The following is a 19,151-nucleotide window of genomic DNA, read 5'->3' on the forward strand; positions in this document are numbered from 1 at the left end:
CGTATAATAAAATCTCTGAACAAGTTGATTAGAATTTTTTTTTTTTGCAATGTACAACACACAAGGTAGTGGGATCAGTTGACAAAATGAAATAATTTTCTCAAAAAGTAACAGAATTTTTATTGCTGACAAATCATGCTCCTATATATTATGCAATTGTTAAATTGTCATAGCGTTTATTTGCTTTTGTCAGTTTTATTTTCCCCATTTATCTTTCAGCCAACAACATTGAAACAGACGATCTGGTCATCGGTTCCTTTGGAAATTTGTGAGACCTTGCTGTGTGCAAATTGGTGAATGACAAGAGCCCACAGGCTGCATCTTACCAGAAACTGAATCATTTTTGTTGAGTTTCATGGAGGCTTTCTGTCCGTGAGTTTGAGCCAGTTTTCTCACACTGTTGTCCCAAACTCACCTCATTAGCTTGGTATAACACCCCTATGGTAGCCCATGATTCTAATGCTGGCCCGATTCTCTCACCCAGCATTGGCAGAAGTACTCACCACTGCTGAGATATCTCAGAATGTTGGCACTGCCACCATATTTAAAACACACTATATCTAAAACCTGCTCAGGAGCTAGCAGCTCAGGAGGTGCCTTGCATGGTTCATGACATTGTCCCTTAGAATGTAGCAGGTAAAGGGAAAGCACCCCACTTTGCAGACAAGGCCCTGGAGGCCCTGGTGGACAGTGTAGTGCAGAGGAGGCCAGTCCTCTTCCCCCAGGGCTGACAGAGGAGGCCACAGGGAGATGAAAGACCTTGACCTCACTCCAGGTGCCCCTACCTCACCTGGAGACAGGGAAGTGCCAGGAGGAACTCAGCCTGAGGAGGAACCACGTACAGGTCCCACAGAAATCTCCCCTCAGGACATTCCAGATGTAGCTGGGCCTTCCACTTCCACCCCTGCCTACCACTCTCAATGCTCTGGGAGGTCAAGGCAAACAGGGTTTCCATAGCTCTGGACAGGACACATTCAGCATGTTCGTACCTCTAGACATAAATCTCTGACCAAACCTCTGAGGCCAACAGGCTCCACTGCAGGGCAGGCTTCCTCTACTCCAGCTGCAGAACCTGGGACTGCACTAAGACAGAGTAAGAGGGAAAGAAGGAAGAAGGAGCATAGGTAGAACAGTTGGTTCTTCATTGTAAATATGTTCTCAAATTTGTAACTATATGTTCATTTTTTTTCATCTGCTTGGTGGGCTAATATCTGTCTAGCGGTAACTACTACAATGAAGGTACAGAGCCCAACCGTCCTTAGTGCTACACAGTGTCTTATTTGTAAGGCGCTGGCTGCTTTGGCAATCTGGGGGAATCTTTTCAGGCTGCAAAACTTCCTTGTGCATCGCACAGGGACATAGGAACATGAGTATGAGACCATTCAGCCCCTCAAGCCTTTTCCACCACTTGGTTAGATTGTGTTTGCTCTGTGGCCTAACTCCGTATACCCGCCTTTGGCCCATACCACTTCATACCATTGCTTAACAAAGATTTATCTACCTCAGATTTAAAATTAACAACTGATCCAGCATCCACTGCCATTTGTGAAAGAGAGTTTCAAACATCTACCACCCCTAAAGGGTCGAAGTGCTTCATAACATCTCTCCTGGCCATACATCTGAGAATATGCCCCCTTATTCTACAATCCCCAACTTGTAGAAATAGACCCTGTATTTTCCAGTTAATATCTTGAAGACTTCTATCAGATCACCCCCTCACCTTCTAAATTCTAGAGAAATCAGGCCCAGTTTGTAGAATCACAACCATTAATGGGACTGATTCCTGATACTGATGATGGGATCAAGAGAGCTTGGAGCAAGCATTTGGACTGCACACAGGAGGTTCACAAAGCATGAAGTGCTCTTGGGTGTGTTTCAGCGTCAGTGTGTGCTTGCCTGTATCATGCTATTCCCCTTTGAAGGACCTCACATCATTCAAAAGTGAAGCCCCTTCCCTTCACAGAGTGGAATAGCTACCCTGCCTACTCCAGGTGTAGTCACAGCCATTGTCAGCTCCATGGTGCACTCATCTTTTACAGCATGATGGAAGGAAACAGCAGGCATTCCTCTATCACTGCGTCACAGGCTCAACCTCTTACTATTGGGGATTGTCCAAATGTACACATTTCCTTCTTGGTAGCCCACCCTGTCAATCCCATAGGCTTTGAACTTTCTCAATTCTCCACTCAACCTGTCTGCCTAAATCTTCATCTCCTCAATTTACCCCCTTTCCCCATGTCTCAGGCAGAAAAACATGCCAGACCTAGTACTGCACTGTTTCCCATGTATCCAGGGTGCTGCTCACTGTCCATGATCCCCCTTCCATTGTACCCCTTCCCCATCAATGCTTTCTCAACTTCTTTACTTGTATGCTTAGTTGCCATCCCTTCCTAATTATAATTCCCATCTGCATCCCTGCATGCTGCCTCCAATTCCCACAATTAAATTCCTCCTGAAGCACTGGCCCATGATAACAACCCCTTGTCTTTCAGTGGACAGACCCCTAAGACTGACTGTGGCCCACCCCCTTGACAATGGCCTACTCCCCAGACTACAGAGGTACAGACCCCTGACCATGACCACACTGAACAGTCAATTGACTGTACCCAAGGCCTGGGGCCATTATCAAAGGCAGCTGCTTACTGCTGGGACTTTTTGGAAGAATTATAAAATGAGATTTTCTGCTCTTAACATTAAGGAGATCCTCATTGGACATCCCACCTGGTTTTCCCAACTTTCCTACTGTAGCCCATGTTATTCAGGGACTGGGAAGATTCCGCCCTACAATTCAAAAGAACTTCATTAATTGAGACTTTGGGATTTTCTGAAGCTGCCCATAAATACACATCTTTATTTCTTTATATGGCTCAGAGCTCATTCATTTGGAAACCTAGCAGACTCAATTGTCCAATGAAAATAGTTAGGGTTCTAATATTGATGTCAGCTAGATTTCCAAGGCAGGAAGCTCCAATTGTTTTCTTTCCCAGGCCTTTTCTAGCCAATGTTTTCAGGATGAGAAGTAACATCTCCTAGTTCTTTGGAGATACAATTGTACACAGATACTGCCACTTGCATTTCCAGGATGGATTCTTGCAGATATATAGTTTCTAGAAGACTTTAAATAAGGGCCTTAAACATTGAAACTGTAAAATGCTGCATTAATCAATAAATCTCATTCTGCAGCCACACCTGCAGCCTAAGGCCACAGGGACATTGCCTTTAGTGCAGTGGAGTAGGGCAATATATTTAATGCAGCAAACTACAGCAAGTCAAACTCACTACAGATGAGAGATTTCACAGCATACTTGGCCTCACAGCACGATAGCTTATTTTTTTTTCCAGTGTAAACATAATTTTGATGTCGGGTGAAGATGATTGTTTCAAGTCCCTATCCAACTAAATCAGCTTCTCCTTGCAGGCGAGATCTAGGTCATATCATCTACTGTGGCAGTCAGATTTTGATGGATCAGAATTAATTCATTCTGCCACACACCACTGCAAAGAAAATTCATTTGATCCTTATAAATAATGATCCTTTTTTTTCTCCCCATTTCTTCCCTCTCCCTTTTTCAAACCTTCTTTGCCAATTTTTCTCCTGTTTCCTACTCTCTCGACGATTTCTTGCTGGGGTACAATTCTTCAGTAACAATCTACCCACTGGCATTTCATTCACCCATTCATTGTACATTAGCATGGACAAAGAATGTTGGCAGGAGCTTTTAGTTGCAAGGCTCATTGTAGCTTAAACCGATTGTGTTCATATATAAGGTCCCCCGATAGCAGTCACAAGTCAAAAGCCTCCAGTCGATTGTACTCTCCCTAACTCCAGTGGTACCGAGGCTGACCAAAAGGAGGTCAGATTTCAGTGTTTCTACGCTGTGTAACTTAGATTTAAACTACAGGAAGACTGGTCGGGCCAGGGTTTGGGGGTTTCTTTGGTGTCTATGGTGGGTTACTAATGAGTTTTCAAATTACAGATGTTTTCACTACGGAATATCAGAAAATTGCCAAGATTGAAGAAATGAACAGAGCTCGCCATTGTGCCATCTATAGGTGCCTCTGATTAAGCTAAATTATGATAATAGGCTCATTTCAATGCAGATTAAAATATGATAGAATCATACAATGTTATAGCACAGATGAAGGCCATTCAGTCTTTCTTGTCAATGTGAGCTGTCTGCAAAAACATCTTAACTCTTATTGCTGTAACTCTGAAAATTCTTTCTCTTCAGATACCTATAAATTTCCTTCTTGAAAGACAACATTGATTCTGCATCCTCTACAGTCTTATTCAGTGCATTCTAGATCCTAACCATTCAGTAAAAGGAGGTCTCCGCATGTCGATGTTAGGTTTTATGCTATTCACTAGAGTTCGGTCATAGAGACATACAGCACGGTCCAACTTGTCCATGCCAACTTGGTTTCCCAGATGGATTTTAATTTGGGTTAGTGTGAGGTATTGCATTTTAGTAAGGTGAACAAGGACAAGACATATACAGTTAATGGTAAGGACCCTGCAGAGTGTTGTTGAACAGACAAACCTAGGGTTCAGGTACACAATTCTTTGAAAGTTGCATTACTGGTAGACAGGATGGGAAAGAAGGCATTTGGCACGCTTGCCTTCATTACTCAGACCATAGACTATAGGAGTTGGGATGTCATGTTGAGGTTGGACAGGACATTGGTGAGGCCACTTTTAGAGTACTGTGTACAGTTCTGGCTGCCCTTGTATAGGAAAGATATTATTAAATTGGAGAGGATGCAGAAAAGATTTTCCAGAATGTTACTGGGGCTGGCGGGTTTGATTTACAAGGAGAGGCTGGGACTTTTTTCACTGGAACATAGGAGTTCCAATGGTGATCTTATAGAAGTTTATAAATCATAACGGGCATAGATAAGGTGAATGGCCAGGGTCTTTTCCCCAAGGTGAGGAGGTTCAAAACTGGGTTGCATATTTTTATGGTGAGAGGAAAAAGATTTAAAAGGAACCTGAGAATGGTTTGTATGTGGAATGAACTGCCAGAGGAAGTGAAAGATGCAGGGACAGTTATAATATTTAAAAGACATTTGGAAAAGTACGTGAATAGGAAAGGTTTGGAGGGATATGGGCCAAACACAGGAAAATGGGACTAGTTCCCTCTGCTTCTCAATCCTTCTGCCAATGAGGCAGCTTTTTCTCTATATATATTGTTTAGGTTCCTCAAGATCTTGAAAGTTTCTATCAAATCTCCTCTGAATCTTGTCTTCTTTAGATCACATGATCATAAAAAAATCAAAGCAGGAGTAGGCCATTCAACCCATCGAGTCTGCTCCACCATTCAATAACTTTGTGGCTGCTCTGATTCTTTAATCCCACTTTTTCACCTAGCCCCCTAACCCTAAGCTCCTTTGCCAATTGAAAATCTGTATAACTCAACCTTAAATACATTCACTGACCCAGTCCTCCACCGCTCTCTATAGAAGAGAGTCCAAAGACCCATTCAGGAAATAAATTCTTCCTTATATCCACCATAAATGGGACATTTATGGATTTCTCTGAATTTTGGAGGATGGGTGCAGGTTCGATAGACTGAATGGCCTCTTTCTGCACTGTAGGATTCTATGATTCTATGACGGCGGCACTACACACTGCCAGCTGGTCACAAGCTGCCACCTGGGTCAGTGTATAGTCAGCAGTCTGGAGAAACGCCCACCAGTGCAAGAAAAAGTGAATGACCCTCCGCAATCTATGAGGGTAAGGGCCACTATCTTCTCTCTGCTACCACACTCTCACTCTAACTTCACTTCAGCACCAAGACTCATGGTCTACCACTCTCACTATCACATGCACTATCATCTCTCATTGACTCTCACCCAGCCCAATCCCCTCAACTCTACATGCCCTCTGCGCTGCCTACTCACTCACTCAGGATTGCTCCAAACCTTCTTCCCACTCACATCAGCACTAACAGCGGTGACAGCCACTTTCATCTCACCCACTTTGTCTCAACATGTTGCCTCCAATCCCCAAAAAGTGATTGCCACAGTGTCCCCACCTCAGCATTGACCCTTGATAACAGCCCCTTAAATTTCAATGGGCAAATGTCCCGGATTGACCATGGCCTATACCCCTAACCCACGTGGAGAGACAGTGCAGACTGATAATTGATAAGACACTTACCGATATCTGAGCAGCTCCCACTGACTTGCTGTGACACCTTGGACTGGTCGAACAGGACCTGCTGGACTGACTGTGACCCACTCCCTGGACTGTAGACCGAACACACCAAGCAGTCAGCTGACCATGTCAAAGCCAATGCACTGAAATTGATGACTTGCTTCACTTCCTGTGCTGCAACCCCCTGACTGAAGGGATGTCTCCCTTGACATGACTGAGGACTTTTCTCCTTTGACTTGGAGTGAAGTACATTCCAGTGTGTTTACCATGTAAGACATGGTGCAGTTGTTGCACTGACATGGCAAGGTTCTGAATAGCAACATGTCCACCCCTTTGGCTGATCACTGCTGACAACTATGACAAGCTACTTGGCTTTGTGTCTGCACTAAATGGCAAGGCAAGACAGGGGTACTGTGAGTCTTTAAGTTCTGACTGAGGTGGCAAAATGCAAAAAGGGAAGACAAAGCAGGGATACCATGAGCGTAAGTAGGTGCAAGGTGAATGAGCATTAAGTGAACAAGTGCGAAGCCCTAAGATCTACCCCTGTCCCATCCATGAAATGAAGACCTGTCCCTGTGTGTAAAGTGTTCGGGCAGCAGCATTGCAAAGCCAATGTACAACAAACAGCAGTATTGAAATTGAGTGTGAGAGAGAGTTAGATTTTATTGTCACGAGTAGTCAGGTACAGAAGTACAGGAGTACAGTGAAAAGTGTACAATATCATTACACACGGCACCATCTTAGGTACAAAAAACTTAGGTACAAATTAGTATAAGAGAGAAACAAAGTTAACAAGTTAAGCATTACAGACCATCATAGTGTAAGTAGAAAAATAAAGAAATAAGGTACTAGTTAACATTAAAGTTCTTCTTAATATAAACTAGAAAAATAAAGGAATAAGTAAAAATTCTACAGTTTTTCTTCAGTACTTGCTCTGCTTAGCTCACTCTCTGGGAGACCCTGGGCTGTCTGTTCTCACTGCCACTGCAGATACCAGGGTCCTCCTTCACCACTCACTCTTCCCATGATGCACCATGTTTTCTTTTATTTATTGCAAAAATATACTTTATTCAAAGAAGGAAATCTTTATGTACATACACAGTTAATGCAGCCATTCCAATCTATACTGTCATTACTTACAGAGTATAAAATAAAACGTTGGCGTTCGTCTTTCTCTATATTTACAACAAACCTCTTGGCATTTAGCTGAGACATCAGCAGGGTCTGGTGACTGAATGGATGCCCCCTTACGCTTTGGCAGAAGGACCTTCCACGGTGGTCTTTCCCCACTGCACCTTGATGGCGGCTGCCCCAAGCTTTAGTGTGTCCCTCAGCACGTTGTCCTGGACCTTGGAAAGTGCCAGACTGCAACACTCATTCAGGGTCAACTCTTTCAACTGGAAGACCAGCACGTTTCGAGTCAGACCAAAGCGCCTCTTTCACCGTGTTGATGGGCCTCCAGGCACAGCTGATGTTTGTCTCGGTACACGTCCCGAGAAACAGACCGTAGAACACAGAGTCCTGCATCACGGAGCTGCTTGGATCGTACCTCAACAAAAACCATTGCATCTTCCTCCAGACTTCCTTTGCACATTCCAGAAGGAGGTGTGTGACAGCTTCGTCCCCTCCACAGCCGCTTCAAGGACAGGGAGCAGTGGCGCAGAGTCTGGGCATGCATAAGGGATCTCACAGGCAGAGCCCTTGTCACCACCAGCCACGCTATGTCCTGGTGCTTGTTGAAAGTTCTGGTGATGAGGCATTCTGCCAAATGACTTTGGCAATCTGCACAGGGAGCCACTCAACAGGATCCATCCTCTCCTTTTCCCAAAGGGTCTCGAGGACGCTACATGCCGACCACTGCCTGATGGGCTTGTGGTCAAAGGTGCTTTTCTTCACAAATTTCTCCATGAAGGACAGGTGGCACGGGATGGTCCAATTGCTTGAAGCCTTCCACAGCAATGAGGCCAAGCCTATCCTTCGCAACACCAGGGACAGGTAGAACCTCAGCAAGTAATGACACTTGGTTTTTACATACTGAGGATCTACACCACACACAAAGGTGACCATCAGGGTGAGGGTAGTGTTGGGTATGTTTTCCCCCCTTTGTCCAGTTTCTTATACATGATGTCCCTTTGAACTCAGTCCATCTTCGACCTCCAAATGAAGTGGAAGGCGGCCTGGTTGACTGCAGCGGCGCAGGTTTGGGGAATAGGCCAGACCTGTGCCACATACAACAACACTGAGAGTACCTCACACCTGATGGCCAGGTTTTCTCCCCCGCAATGGAGAGGGACTGGTGCTCCCATCTTCCTAGTTACTGCCTCACTTTGGTGACATGCTGCTCCCAAGTTTTGGTGCACGCCCCAGCCCTTCCGAACCAAATGCCCAGCACCTTCAGTAGTCTGTCCTGACAGTAAAGGGAATGAAGGTTCGGTCAGCCCAGTTCCCAAAGAACATGGCCTTGCTCTTGCCCCTATTGACCTTGGCACCCAAGGCCAGTTCAAACTGGCCGCAGATGCCCAAGAATCTGCTCACTGACTGATGATCCGAGCAGAAAACGGCAATATTGTCCATGTACAGGGAGGCTTTGACCTACAGGCCTCTGCTGCCTGGAAGAGTTATCCCCCTCAGGCTCGCATCCTTCCTGATGGAATCAGGATAAGGCTTTATGCAGCATAAAAACAAGGCAGGAGAGAGTAGGCAGCCCTGCCTGACTCTGGATCTGATTGGGAAACTTTCTGATTCCCACCCTTTGGTTGAGACTGCACTAACAATGTTGGTGTAGAGCAGTTGGATCCAATTGCAGATTCCTTCCCCAAGCCTAATTTGAAGAGAACATCCCACATGTACATGTGCGATATCCTCTCGGAGGCCTCCTCCTGGTTCAGGATGTTGACGCAGGTGTCCACCCCCCTGTCGTGCACGTAGACGATTGTATACCTGAGGAGCATGAGGCTATCCTGCCCGATACGGCACAGGTTTGGTCAGGGTGATTTCCCGATCCCAGAGCAGACCTAACACAGTTAGCGATGACCTTAGACAGGATTTTGTAGCCTGCATTCAGCAGCAAAATTGGTCACCAATTTTCTAAGTTCCTCCCTCTCCCCCTTCTGCTTGTAGATGAGTGTGATGATACCTTTCCTCATGGATTCGCTCATGGTACCTGCCAGCAGCATGCTGTCATACACCTCCAGCAGGATCTGGCCAATCAAATTCCACAGAGCGGAATGCAACCCAGGAAGCCATCACTTCCGGGAGTTTTATTCTTTTCAAAGGACTCAAGGGGTGTGGATTTGTTGGGCTGAATGGCCTGTTTCCACACTGTAGGGACTCTATAATAATGATGACCTTGGTCAGCTCGTCCAAAGATAGCAGCAGGTCCAGCCTCTCCCGTAGCTTCCTGGGTTGCATGCCGCTCTGTGGAATTTGATTGGCCAGATCCTGCTGGCGGTGTATGACAGCATTGCATGTGCTGTCATCTAAGACCTCCGTGATAGAGGACAGGAACGACAAGGAAGTCATGCCGTCTATGGGCTTTGTGTCATATAGTCTGCCATAAAAGAGTTTACTGATCCTCAGGATATCAGACTGAGATGGTGTTACTGAGACATCTTCTTCCTTCAGGCTGCTGAACATTGAGCTCTCCCTGTGCACCTTCTGGAAGAAGAACCAAGAGCATGTCTCATCCTACACCACGGTGCGGACCCTGAACCAGAAATATTATCATGGAAGCCTCTGAGGAAAAGAGCGAGGCCTACGGGCTCTTCATCTCCTGGACATCCTCCGTGACATCGACCTCTACCGTCTACAGTAGGAGCTGGTTCTGCATCCTTTTCTCAAGTTGTGACAGTTTTCCCTACCTCTCTCTCGCCTACTGAACACCTTTGAGGATGAAGAACCTCTTGATGTTCCCTTTGACTATTTCCCACCAGTGCCCCGGAGACTCAAAGAGGGGTTTCATGGTTCTCCAACCTGTGTGATCTCTTTTGAGCTCCTAAATGTTTTCTAGGATCAACAGTTTCACATTTAGCTTCCACGTTGCCTTGCCAGCTTGCTGGTCATCCTGTAGGTGACAGCTGGCCAGCAGGAGGCAGTGGTCAGGGAAGAACACTAGGTTGACATTGATGGATCTGACTGAGAATGCTCAGGACACAAACAGGAAATCTATCCTTGAGCAGATAGATCCGTCTGGTCGCGACCAGGTGTATCTACGCTGCGCTCCATCTGCAGAGCTGCTGACGGCATCATGCAGCTTGGCATCTTTAACCATTTCCATCAGGAATCTAGACATGGTGTGCAGTTAACTTTCGCCCACCCCTCTGCGCCAGATCTCATTTGGCCCACATAGCCTCCGCTTGCTATCTAAGCGTATGTGGGTGGTCACTGTCCATGGAGTATAACCTGGGTCATTAATGATTACTGTCCAGGATGGAGGACTGGAGGAGCAAGTACCCACTCACACTTTCATGTGGGGAATTGTTATTATCTAGTTTCTCTCCAGAGCATGGGAAAATAAAAACTGTATATCAATGATGTGAGACAACATGGTGCAGGGCTGGATAAACATAGCAGGCCAAGCAGCATCATAGGAGCAGAAAGGCTGACGTTTCGGGATGTGAGGTTAGGTACTAATGACATGGAAATGCGTGCAAATAGACCTCTCACTGGCAAGATTCATGTCTCATTTCAAAACCAGTTGCAGAATCTAACATTATTTTCCCTCACCGGCAAGAATCTTATTTCTGTAGTCTCACTACATTTTCCAAACTGATTCATCATCACCCACATCATTCAGAGGCTGGAAAGGTTCTGTCCTCGATTTCTACAAACCCAGGAAGACTCCACATCCTTTAATAAACCAAGTTCAGAAATTATTCAAGTGAATGACCAGAAAGCTTTTGCTTTTCTTGATGACCAAAACCAAGCAAATGTTGTTCAAGCATGGTCACTGTGCACAAACCTTATCAGAATATGTGTTGTCTTAACACAACTCTACAAGGCAGGAGCAAAAAAAATCCACCAGCAGTTGCAAGTTTAGCTATATTCTCCAAAAGTAGAGTTTCCATGAAATTGGAAGCCAGGTGGGCTCTGGAAGGTGCCATTCGATGTCTGATGAGTAAAATTTGCGATGTAAAAATGCATTCATCCCATAAGGGAGCTGAGCACGTTGACACATACAGAAGGAAGTACTTCCATTATCATTCCATTTGGAAGATTTCACTTCAATAGGCTGCCATCTGCAATCACCTCAAGTCTTGCGATTTTTTAATGCTCAACGCTCAATACTTTACAAAGTATTGAATGAGTCAAAAGTCCCATGAATGGCACATTGAAAGAGGGGAGATAGTTATGGAGGATGACGGGTGGGAAGGGTGGATGTATTGGTGGTCTGTGCCAAATGCTTCCCCTTAATGCTGGGCAGTTTATTTTTGAGGGCACCTCATGAGGCCTACCCTTGTGGGATAGTTTATTCTTTTTATTTTTATTCTTAATGACTCTTTTATTAATTAATGCAGCCACATTACTTTCTGTTAATATATGGGGCATTTGAAATCTCTACAGCAGAAGAGAAGAATTAATCAATATCCTCAATACTTATTAACAATTCCTCCCCCATTAAATTTAAAGCTACACATCAAATTAAACCAATAATTTACTAGAGATTATGAATGGCACAAGTCAAAAAGCATAAGTTAGCAACAAGAGTTTTTTTTAAAATAACTGACAGGCCCTTCTAAACACAAAAGCTGTTACTCTGAAACACACGTTCCATATAGAGGAATTAACAACTGATGCATTTCCATTACATTTCATTTCACAGGCACAAGCTGTACCTCTCAATTTTGAGCATTGCCACTATGGCAATTTAATGCAACACAAATAGAAAACAAAGGCCATTAATAGCTTCCAACTCCAAAATTAGTTTATTTGTAGGCATGGCTAACCAGTTCCCAAAATGTTTGCTTCATTTTGCAACTATGACTGACCACTTGAGGCAACTCCTCAGGATAACGTAAGAATGGTGTAGAGATTAACATCAGGAGGATGCTTTTCAAAATATCAAGGACATGCTGATATTCACCAATGTCCTGCTCCACTACAATCCATCCTTTTCAATTACCATAGCTGCAGATTCTTCAGCTACAGGGACAGGAGCAGTTCTCTTTCCATGGCTGCCGGTTAGGCATCAAACACTAGTGTCTTATGGCTCCTAAGTATTTTCAAACTTAGAGAACCTGTTACACAGTTATAGAGAAGGAAGTTGAGTTTGTCAAATGGGCATGCAAGAGATTTTCTGACTGAAACCTTGATTTAAAAGTGTTCACAAAGATTGACCACAAACCTTTGGTCTCCTTATTAAATGAAAAAGACTTGGCAAGGTTGCCTTCACAGATATAAATATTCCGACTCTGCCTTATGAGGCTTGGTAATGAAGCAAAATGTGTTTTGTGGAAGCTACGAATGATCACGAAGCTCTCTCCAGAATGACAGTTGACAGCCTTACAATGAAAGGCAAGGAATCTGGTGAATTTAATCATAGACACAGTCTACAGCAATACAGTGGACAGCAACCCAAAATAGGCTCAATCAAATATGAGAAAAAAAAAACGAGCCAAGATGCGTTGTCATTCATTGGTTTTATGATGAAGGTTGGCCAAATAAAAGGGCCAGTGGGTTGACTGTGATGATCCAAATTGAGCATCGACAGGACTTCATAACTGTAGACAACTTGCTGATGTTTGATGGAAAGCCATAGTTTCCAGCTTTGCTGTGGGAAGATATCCCAGGCAAAATACACCAGTGACCCTTCAGGATTACCAAGTTCAGAATCAGAGCTCAGTCATCCACGTGATAGCCAGGGATCTCAAAGAAGACTGAAAGAATCATCGCCAACTGTGAAACGTGCACTAGGGGAAAGCGAGAGCAGTAAGGACCACTGTAAGGAACCTGCTCCACTAGTTCATGGGAACACTTGGGAAGAGACCTAATTATACTTGATTTGTTTGATGACTTATTTGTTGACTATTTTTCTGATGAACTGCGGTGAAAGGTCATAAACCACCATCACTGAAGCAGCTGTTAGGGTCTTGCATGAAGTAATTGCCACACATGGGATCCATGATGTGATCTTGTTAAACAATGGAGCACAATTGCTGAGTCTTTTAGACTGTTTGCTGATATTTGTTGGACTTGTTTTTTTTTCTTTATTCATTCACAGGACTAGGGTGTCGCTGGCTAGGCATCTCTAATTGCCCAGAGGGCAGTTAAGTGTCAACCACCTTGCTGTGGGTCTGGAGTCACATGTAGGCCACACCAGGTAAGGATGGCAGTTTTCTTCCCAAAAGGACATTAGTGAACCAGATGGGTTTTTCCAACAATCGACAATGGATTCACAGTCACCATTAGATTGTTAATTCCAGATATTTATTGAATTCAAATTCCACCATCTGCTGTGGCAAGATTCAAACCCAGGTCCCCAGAACATTATCTGGGCCTCTGGATTAACAGTCCAGTGATAATACCACTAGGCCATCGCCTCCACATTGTACACATAAAAGCTTGCTAAGAAACCCACAATTGAATTGGGAAACTGAGTGTGAGTCCAAAGTGGTGAAATCCTCCTGAAGGACTTTTATACAGCCTTCTTAAACGATCAGTCAGTCTCACTCCAGCATGGCTGATAACCATCAGAATTACCAATGCATAGAAAAGTGAAGATTTAACATTGTATGACAACAAAGTGGTTGTGTTTACAGTTGATTTTATGAGACTATAAGAATGCTTGTAAGAAGAAGCAGTTTTATCAGGTGCAACAGGCTACCCACTACAATTCACTGTATATGATGGTTATCACACTGAAGGGTAATGGATATAGATAAAGGACCTTAACAGCAATAGCATAAGTGGTCAAGAGGCAACAGACCAGCAATGATCATATCTATGTCCATATAGTTCAGGAGGTTTAATGAAGGAAATGCAGGAGCCTTTTCCAGAGTCATACAGTCATACAGCATGGAAACAGACCCTTCGGTCTAACCAGTCCACGCCAACCATGTTCCCAAACTAAAGTAGTCCCACCTGCCTGCACTTGGCCCATGTCCCTCCAAATCTTTCCTATTCATATACCAATCCAAAAATATTTTAAACGTTATAATTGTACCTGCATCCACCACTTTCTCTGGCAGTTCATTCCACACATGAACCATTATCTGTGTAAAAATGTTGCCCCCCATTCCACCACAATTTTCCTTTTTAAATCTTTCTCCTCTCACCTTAAAAGTATGCCCCTTAGATTTGAAGTCCCCCACCCTCGGAAAAAGGCCCTTGTCATTCACTTTATCTATGCCCCTCATGATTTTATAAACCTCAATAAGGTTACCCCTCAACCTCCTACACTTCAGTGAAAAAGTTACAGCTTTTCCAGTCTGTTTTTACGTCTCAAATCTTCCATTCCAGGCAACATTCTGGTAAAACTTTTCTGAACCCTTTCCAGTGTAATAATATCCTTTCTATAACAGGGAGACCAGAACTACACACAGTATTCCAGAGGAGGCCTCATCAACGTCCTGTACAACCTCAAACTGATGTCCCAACTCCTATACTCAAAGAAATGAGCAATGAAGGCCAGAGGACTAAATGCCTTCTTAACTATCCTGTCTACCTGTGATGCAAATTTCAAAGAAGTGTGTATCTGAACCCCTAGGTCTTTAAGGAACAATCATCCACAATTGATTGATTGGGCCAAACTCAATGAGGAATATCATAATTACAGTCTGCAGACCATACAAGATCATGATCAGAAGAGTGTTCAAGATCAGAACCAAGATGAATAATCCTCAAGCCAAAGGCCTATTAATCTTCCAAGTAAAAGGGGGATGCTTTCTGAAAGAACTGTGAAACTTCCAGACCACCTGGACTGGTGAAGTTGAAGATTTGGTGGGAGGATGAGACAGTGGTGAATGTAATTATATGCATGAATGTACAATTCCTAACAATGAGAAAAAGCTTATGGCTAATGGCATATACTGTAATGGTTCTTAAAGGGTTAATCTTGGATGTCACACAGGATGGGAGATCCACGGGAAAGGCAATAAATGTGTCATCTATTTGTCCCAATAGTCTTAGTAACAAATATCTAAACTAGCGAATCTAACTTGTATCTAATTGCTATCATGGACTAAATTACATCTTTTTAACAGCATCTGGCAAGATCCTTCTATCCACTAATATCGCACTCTCCTTAAGTAAAAAAAACCTAAAACCCCAAGTGTGGTGTCACCAATTCCCTGAACAGTTGTTGTAAGATGTCACTACATTTATACTGTATTCCCCAGCCCTAGCCAATGAAGGCCAGCATTCCATTTGGTTTCTTAAGTACTTGCTGCATACACAAGTTAATGTTTTATGATTCATGTACAAGGTCAACCAGATACCTCTGTATAGCACCGTTCTGCAATCTCTCACCATTTAACCATATTCTGATTTTCTATTTTTCCTGCCAAAGGGTATATCATCACATCTCCTCACATTATACTGCGTGTACCAATTTTTTACCCTAAACTATTCCCCTCACAACTTGGTTTCCAAACTCTGTATCATCAGCAAATTTGGCTACAATACAACCTGCCATTGCATCTAAGTAGGTAGTGCACATTGTAAATATTTGAGGCTCCAATTCCAATTGTCATGGCACTCCATAAGTTATAAAATAAGCAAAAGCCCCTTAACCTGGGCCTGTGATTCCTGTTAGTTAGCCAATCCTTTACCTATGCTAATACTTCACCCTCAACATCATGCGGCACCTTAAGAAAAGTCTTTTGACAATCCAAATACACATTTACCTCTATCAACCTTACTGGTTACATAGAATCATAGAGTTATACAGCATGGAAACAGACCCTTTAGTCCAACATGCCTATGCCAAGCAGATATCCTAAGCTGATCTAGACCCATTTGCCAGCATTTGGCCCATATCCCTCTAAACCCTTCCTATTCATGTACCTATCCAGATGCATTTTAAATGTTGTAATTGTACCCGCCACCACCAACACTTCCGGCAGCTCATTCCATACACCGCACCACCCTCTGCATGAACAAGTTACACCTCAGGTCCCTTTCAAACCTTTTCCCTCTCGCCTTAAAGCTATGCCTTCTAGTTTTGGACTCCCCTACCCGGGGAATAAGACTTTGGCTATTCAACCTATTCATGCCACTTATGATCTTATAAACATCTCTAATGTTACCCCTCAGCCTCTGACGCTCTGAGGAAAATAGCCCCTGCTTATTCAGCCTCTCCCTATAACTCAAACCCTCCAGTCTCAGCAATGCCCTTGTAAATCTTTTCTGAACCCTTTCAAGTTCAACATCCTCAAAGACCTCCAATAAATTTGTCAAACATGGTTTCCCTTTCACAAAATCAAGTTTACTTTGCGTAACTGTATGATGATTTTCCAAATGCTCTGCTATTTTCATCTAAAATTGGACTGTAGAATTTTCTCAGTGAAAGAAGTTAGACTAGCTAGCCCACAGGTTTCTGTTTTCTGTCTCTCTTTTCTTTTAATAGTGGTGTCACCTGTACAGCTTTCCATTTTGCTGGGATCTTTCTAGAACTGAGGGAACTTTGGACATTTACAGCAATGTTCTAATTATCTCTGCAACCGCTTCAGTTAAGACCTTAGGATCTAGGCCATTAGGTCCAGCGGACTTTATAGCGCCATGAGTTATCCTTGTCAATTTTTTAATCTCATGACTTTTTGCTATAACTTGTACCCCCTCTTGGTTTTGAACTGGTGTTTTTGTGCCTTCTATTGTTAAGACAGATCCAAAATATTTTTCTACCATTTCCTAGTTACCCATTATGAATTCTCCAATACTATTTATTGAGGAACCAATGCTTACTTTAGTTACTCTTATAAGTTTAAATATTTGGTAGAAGATTTTTCCGCCATTTTACATTGCATGTTCGTTTTAGTTCACACCAGCCATTTCCAAGAAGAGAGAATCTAACCACCTCTCCTCAACCTTCAGTCGTCGCCAATGCTGAAGAGTCTTTGGCATCAATATCCAGAGTTACCATTGAGCAAAAACTGAACTGATGAGCCACACAAATAGCAGATCAGAGGCTGGGAATTCTGCAGTGATTGAGTGATGAGCCTCCTATCTTTCAAATGCCCATCCACCATCTACAAGGCACAAGTCAAAACTGTGGTGAAATACTCTTCACTCGCCTGAATGATTGTAACTCCAACATTTAATAGGCCCAACACCATATAGGACTAAGCAGCATGCTCGATTAGTAACCCATCCACCACCTTCAACATTCACTTCCTCCGCCACCCATTTACAGTGGCAGCAGCGTGTGCCATTTAAAAGATGCACTGCAGAAATTCACAAAGTCTCCTCCAATAAAACCTTTCATATCTCTGATCTTGACTACCTAGAAAGCCAAGGACAGCAGATAAATGGGAACCTGCAAGTGCCCCTCTGAGACACATCATCCTCACTTGGATCTATTTCACAAAATACCCCCACTATTTCTGGATCAAAATCCTAAAATTCCCTTCCTAACAACACTATGGTAATATCTACATCTCATGGACAGGAGCAGTTCAAGAAAGTACACTCACCTTCTCGATGACAATTGGGCTTGCCTATAAATTTGGGCTAACTAGTATTGCCTAAATCCCATGATCAAATTTAATTTTTTAAAAAAACCCTTACTGATCTGAGTCTATTTTTGAGCTTTGGAAAGCTGCCAAGCATTTCTGCTCAGGCTTTCTGGCAAAACAAATGTCTGTACATCTATTCAGTCTGCTTCCAAGAATAGAAATGCCTGACTCCATCCTGTTTCAGCATTCCACCAGAAAATTCCCTCCATTGTTCCTTGGTTCACTCCCTCTTTGGGCCAATGTAAAAAATCCCATTGAAAGAAGAGAAGGGCAAGTTCTGCTGCTGACCAACTATTCCCTTCGACCAACCTCACTGAGGCTAATAGCTCAGGGGTAATTTATGCATTACTGTTTATGGTATCTTGCTGTGCACATCATAGCTACCATGTTTTTCCGCATTAGAGCACTTTAAGAGTGTTTCATGGTTTTAATTCTTTCTGGAACACATCAAGGTTGTGAAAAGATCTACATGAATGCAAATCTTTGCTTTCTTCTTCACTTCTTAGCTCATTAATGAATCTCTAAAATAGAAAAGAAAATGCACAATGGAGAACATTTTAATCTGAATTAAATAGATGCCAGCAGTTCCCCTCGAGTAATTTCATGATTAAGTACAGGATAGATATTTGAAAGTTTAGAATATAACAAACTTTTAACAACCAATGCTTGTACTTATGTAATATAACCCTCTAATATTACATTGCCCATGTTGAAAAAGGTATAAAGAGCAGAGAATTTTTTCAGCTAATTAAGAACTGTGTTTTCGATAGCAATTTGTCAAAGGATGCCCCATTATTACAGTCAATCAGTGACACAAGGATACAGTTTCTCTTTAATTAGGCCTTAAATTTAGCTTTAAGAACAGACAAATCCTCAAGCACACATGACATCATTTGCTATTTTATCCAAGCAAAGACAGAAAGATCAAAAGATTGAAGGTATAGTTTGTCAATTAATTTAACAATAATGTTTTGTAGATAAACCACTTTTTGCAAGTGCCTATATTATCATTTCATAGCATTTGCTCTGGCTGCTATCTGTCCTTTGAGAGTAAAGGACGCTATTGCGTGCTCAAGGAACTGCAAAGTCAATCATTTTGTATTAGTATGTGAGGGAATTGAAAGGTTACTAAACTGCAGGTATCTCACTTAAAAAATACATCTTATAGAAAATTACCATTTTAAGGAAACCTATTTGGACTCAGAACCAGATTATACATCAAAATAATTAAATATCATTCTCACAAAACTTTTTAAAATTAAGTGGAAAATGACTGCAGCCATCTTGAACTTAGAGGTGTTAAAATTGTATCATAGATAGTAGGA

This window comes from Rhincodon typus, chromosome 2 (genome assembly GCF_021869965.1).
Source record: "Rhincodon typus isolate 14 chromosome 2, sRhiTyp1.1, whole genome shotgun sequence".
NCBI classification, from domain to species: Eukaryota; Metazoa; Chordata; class Chondrichthyes; order Orectolobiformes; family Rhincodontidae; genus Rhincodon; species Rhincodon typus.